Source organism: Lontra canadensis, unplaced genomic scaffold (genome assembly GCF_010015895.1).
Source record: "Lontra canadensis isolate GAN:19392208 unplaced genomic scaffold, GSC_riverotter_1.0 scaffold25, whole genome shotgun sequence".
Classification (NCBI taxonomy): Eukaryota; Metazoa; Chordata; class Mammalia; order Carnivora; family Mustelidae; genus Lontra; species Lontra canadensis.
This window is the reverse complement of record NW_022631019.1, coordinates 23169926-23175925: the sequence shown is the minus strand read 5'-3', so window position 1 is coordinate 23175925 and position 6000 is coordinate 23169926.

The window sequence follows — 6000 nt, the reverse complement described above, 5'->3', positions numbered from 1 at the left end:
ACGTGGCTATTACAATCAAGTACCTTGGGCTCAGGTACATATTCAGAGAGCAGACAATCCGTATCTTATCCAAATTGCTCCAAAAAGTAGAAAAAGAGGGACAACTACCCATTGCATTTTATGTGGCTAGTAGAACTTTAATATTCAACTTAGACAAGGAAGTTGGAGACAAGAAGATCTTAGGCTAATCTCAATTACGGACACAGTTTCAAATATCTTAAATAGAAAGTTGCTAAATGAAACACAGCAACATATTTAAAAATGCATAATGGCCAAGTTGGGTTTATTCCATAAATGCAAGAATATTTCAACATTAGAAAATTATTATTTTAAGTCCCTGTGCCTTGGTGGCTCAGTCAGTTAAGTGTCAGACTCTTGGTTTCTGCTTAGGGTCATGAGAACAGGGGGTGCTCAGTGTAGAGTCTGCTTGAAATTCTGTCCCCTCCTCCCTCTCCCTCCCCCTCTGCTCCTCCTCCCCTCTGCTCACACATACTCTCTCTCTCAAATAAATAAATAAATAAATAAAATCATTTTAAAAAGAAAATATTATTATTTTTATTTTTTTAAAGATTTTATTTATTTATGTGACAGAGATCACAAGTAGGCAGGGAGACAGGCAGAGAGAGGGGGGGAAGCAGGTTCCCGCGGAGCAGATAGCCCGATGCAGGGCTTGATCCCAGGACCCTGGGATCATGACCTGAGCCGAAGCCAGAGGCTTTAACCCACTGAGTCACCCAGGCGCCCCTATTATTATTTTTAAAGATTTGTTAGTTTTAGAGAAAAAGAAAGCAAGCAGGAGGCCAGAGGAGGAGGGAGAGGGAGAGAATCTCAAGCAGACTCCGCTGAGCATAGAGGCTGACGGGGGCTCAATGTGGAGCTGATCCCCCAACCCTGAGATCATGACCCCAGTGGAAACCAACAGTTGGACGCTTAATGGACTGAGCTACTCAGGTGCCCTTAGTATTTTAAGCCTCAACTCTTGATTTCAGAAATCTCAAAAATCTTGATCCCCAAAATCCTATGATCACATAAAGCAGAGGGAGAAAGTGCATTTGATAAAATTAAGCCGTTTATAAAAATTCTTGGCAAACCAGGAGTAGGAAGGAACTTCCTTAATGCGATACGTTGGTAAAGGGTATCTTTCTAGAACCTGCAGTAAGTGTACCACTTAATGATAAAAACTTCAAGAATTTCCTTTAAAGTAAGAAACCTAAAAAGGATATTCACTATCTCTATTACTATTCAAAGCTATCCAGGATTCCTTAGCCTGTGCAATGAGGGAAACAAAAGGGAATTAATAGCACAAAACTTTGGAAAGGAAGAAACAAAATGGACATCATATATTTGTAGATCATGTGATTGTCTACCTAGAAAATCAAAGAGAGTCTACAGGCAAGCTATTAAAATTATCGAGAAGATTCATGATGAGAGACAATTTTCCATGGGTCAGTTGCATTTCTGGATGCTTTGAAGAGATACCAACTGCCCTTTTGTTTGGTACTATTTTTTTTTTAATTTGGACAATCTCTTCAAGGATGTTTATATCAACCATCTTTGGAACATAGAGTAGTTATCTCCCTCCAGAGCAGAAGGCAGATTTGCTTATTGTCCAGTGTATTGAAGATAATGTCTCCCTCTGTAGCATAGAGCTCAGGATTCTTCAGGGACTACGCAAACCTGCTGATTTCATGGGCAGCACCCCTGGGGGACTTGGAGAGCCAGAGGAGCCGCTGGCCCAAACATGAGGCACATGCTTCTTGCTGAGACGTGAACAGTGAAGTCCTTTGTCTCTGACCCGGAACTCTCGTGTCTTCTGCAGCATCCCTGATACCGTGGTAGCTAAGAATCTAGCTGGGGTAAAGTCCCAGACCCTTTACCTTGTCAGTGGTTCAGCCATCTCATCTCTAAATACCAATAACAGACAAAAAGTGCTATTTATAAATGGTACCACTAATGGAGGCACAAAAAATGCTTAAGTGTCCAAGAATAAATCTAAGAGATATGCAAGATGTTTACAGAAAAAATTAGAAGGCTTGACTGATGGTCATTGAAGAGACACAGAGAAATGGAGAGGTATAACTTGCTTGTGGAAGGAGGAACTCGACTGTAGAGATGTGAATTCTCCCTCAAATTAATCTATAAATTAATTTCAATGTCAAAGGATTAAATAAAGTATTTTTTAAATTAATGTTTTTGGAAACATTATCCTAAAGTCATATGAAGGAACAGCCAAGGGTAGCCAAGCAACCTTGAAGAAAATGAACAGTGAAGAGACTCGCCCTTCAGACGTCAGGACTTACACAACTCAAGTAATTGAGACAGGGAGATATTGGCAGAGGGGTGTACAAATAAATAAATGGGACAGAATTGAGGGCTCAAAGACAGAGATGTGCAGACTGGAGGTTCGACTTAAGTCAGAAATGACATTTAAACCACTTCCTTCTTTTTTATTCTTTATTTTTTATTATAAGTAGGTGCCACATCCAGCATGGAGCCCAACACAGAACTCAAACTCACAACTCTGAGATCAAGACCTGAACTGAAATCAAGAGTCGGATGCTTACCCAACTGAGACACCCAGGTACCCCTAAACCAGTCCCTTTTAGGGAACACCTGGCTGGCTCAGTCTGTACAGCTTACAACTCTTGATCTCAGGGTCATGAGTTCAAGTCCCACGTTGGGTGTAGAGATTACTTTAAAAAAAAAAGATAGTTAAACCACTTCCTTCCAATAATGGTGTCATGAAAATTGGTTTTCCATGTGGAAAAAAGAGAATTGCACTCCTATATCACTCTTGATCACCAAAATCAGTACAGAGAGATACTAAATATGAAAAAGAAAACTTTTAAATACAAATCTTTTCTAGACCTCACGATATGAAGATTTCTTAACCAAGTTTAAAAAGCATAAACAATAAAGAAAGTATTGATAGATTTGCCTACATTAAAATTCCAAAGTATCGTATAGCAAAAACAGGATAAACAAAACCCAAGCCACAAGGTTGGGAGAAGATACACAGATAATGAACATTACAGACAAAGTATTGGTCTCCAGGCTGCATCACGAAGTTCTATAGATCAATAAAAAGATTACAGACAACTCAACAGAAAAACAAGTATAAGATGTACATAAGTAAACAATACAAATATATGGGAAACGACATTGAACCCTACTTGTAATTTCGGGAATGCAAATTCACACAACAACGAGATGAAATGTTAGACCTCAAGATGGTAACACAAACAACATTTCCAGTCCGACTATATTAAGTGTTGAGCACTACATGGGACAAAGGGCCCTCTTGTTAATGCTAAAGAGAGCTTCGATCATAACCACATTGAGAAGCAATCTGGCAAAATCTAGTGAAGTCCAGCATGTGCATATCCTCCAACCTAGCAATTCAATTCTGGAAATAAATCCCAACTCTTGACAAGTACAAGAATGTTCATTACAACACCATGTAGAGTGGAAAATTGGAAACAACAGAATAATGTACAAGTCAATCTTGTCAGAGCTACAAAGTAGACAGTTAAGATGAGTGCATCAGAGAGATGTATATGGATTGACAGGCTGCCCCTAACGTTTAGGAGGCCCAGGGCAAGGGGAATCTGGGGGCCGAGGACCCTCCTCTATTCTCTTCCCACTCGGGATCCATCCCCCACAGTGAGGAACGTCACGCACACATGCTTGTGGACACTTTAGTCTGTTTGTCTGAACTCTGTCCGCTAACCCCACCCTCCCACCAATGCCACACTGGCCAGCCCTTAGGATTAAGGTGGGTATCGCTGTCGCCTCAGGACACCTCAGCTGTCACCTCAGGAAGAATACTCTAGGGAAATCACTGCCCTGGCCTTGAAATGGGCTCTGGGCCCCGGTGGCAGAGGAAATCCAGGATTCAAGGTTTAGAAGGAGAGAAGGCTTCTGGGTGGGTCTTGACTCCTTAACCCATGGAGGAGGGCCTGGGCGGGGTCCAGGGTCCCAGTCTAAGAGAGGTGTTTTGTGTTAGCAAGCTTGAAACTCACACGTGATATTGTACAGAAAAGGCAGAGAGACAAGCAGTATAGGATGCATGATAGGAAGCTTTAAAACAGGCAAAACAGTACTACCCACTGCTCAAGTATATGTGCAAAAGGAACGAAGTTACAAAAGCTTGCAGAGGGCGCCTGGGTGGCTCAGCGGGTTAAGCACCTGCCTTGGGCTCAGGTCATGATCCCAGGGTCCTGGGATCCAGTCCTGCATCCACTGGGCTCTCTGCTCAGGGGGGAGTCTGCTTCTCCTTCTCCCTGCCACTCCCCCTGCTCTCTCTCTCACTGCTCTAAGTAAATATGTATATATATACATATACATATATGTATATATATACATATATTTCTATGAAATTTAAAAAAGAAAACAAATGGTCTACCTTTAAAAAGGCAAGGAAGGAGAATGAAATGCAGAGCACAGGTGATATATAATGGGATAGAGACAAGCTAAATGTGTTAGCAGTAAAAATAAATCGACAATACGCTGTTCCTCTAAGTGGGATAGTTTAAAACACCTCTTTTTATTACTGAGTGCTGTTTCTTTTTTTTTTTTTTAAGATTTTATTTATTTATTTGACAAAGACACAGCAAGAGAAGGAACCCAAGCAGGGGGAGCGGGAGAGGGAGAAACAGGCTTCCTGCTGAGCAGGGAGCCCAACTCAGGGCTCAATTCCAGGACCCTGGGATCATGACCCAAGCCGAAGGCAGACACTCAATGACTGAACCACCCAGGTGCCCCTTGAGTACTGTTTCTAATTTTTAAAAAAAGGTGGGGGGGGTGCGCCTGGGTGGCTCAGTGGATTAAAGCCTCTGCCTTCAGCTCAGGTCGTGATATCAGGGTCCTGGGATCAAGTCCCAAGTTGGGCTCTCTGCTCGGCGGGGAGCCTGCTTCCCTCTCTCTCTCTGCCTACTTGCGATTTCTCTGTCAAATAAATAAATAAAATCTTTTAAAAAAATAAAATTAACAAATAAAAAATTAGGAAAGGCATGGAAGGTTTGAACAACAGAGTGAACAAGTTTGACTTACTGACATAAAGAGAAGCCAATCCCCAAGGCTCATTCTTCCCAAGCACACGTGGACCATTTAACGAACATTGAGCCACATTCCAGGCCATAAAGCAGGTCTTACACACCAGTCACACACACCATATTCTCAGATCAAAATGCTTTTAAGAAGTGATAACAAGAGGGACGCCTGGGTGGCTCAGTTGGTTAAGCAGCTGCCTTCGGCTCAGGTCATGATCCCAGCGTCCTGGGATCGAGTCCCACATCGGGCTCCTTGCTCATCAGGGAGCCTGCTTCTCCCTCTGCCTCTGCCTGCCATTCTGTCTGCCTGTGCTCGCTCTCTCTCCCTCTCTCTCTCTGACAAATAAATAAATAAAATCTTAAAAAAAAAAAAAAGAAGTGATAACAAAAAATTATTCCCACAAGTTTGGAAATTTAAAAAATTACTTCTGGAGACCACCCAAACATTCACCAGCAGTCGAATGCAAGAATAAGTTGTAGTAAGTTCATACGATGGGTTGCTAGACACCAAAACGCATCACACACAAGCTCATACACACCACTATTATAACAGGTGACGACACGGAGAAAGCTCACAGACAGAGTGTTGAGTGAAAGAAGACAGAAAGAGTGAATACTCTATAATTCTATTTTGCATGAAACTTAAAAGCAGACAAAATTGGGGCGCCTGGGTGGCTCAGTTGGTTAAGCATCTGCCTTCGGCTCAGGTCATGATACCAGTGTCCTGGGATTGAGTCCCACGACAGGCTCCCTGCTCAGAGGGGAGCCTGCTTCTCCCTCTCCCTCTGCCTCTCACCCCAGCTCACTCTCTCTGTCTCACTCGCTTGCTCTCTCTCTCTAATAAATAAATGAAACATTTTTTAAAAATTTAAAAAGCAGACAAAATTAATCTACCAGGACAGAAGTCAAAATAGTGGGATGGTGGGAGTGATGACGGATAAGGATGCTG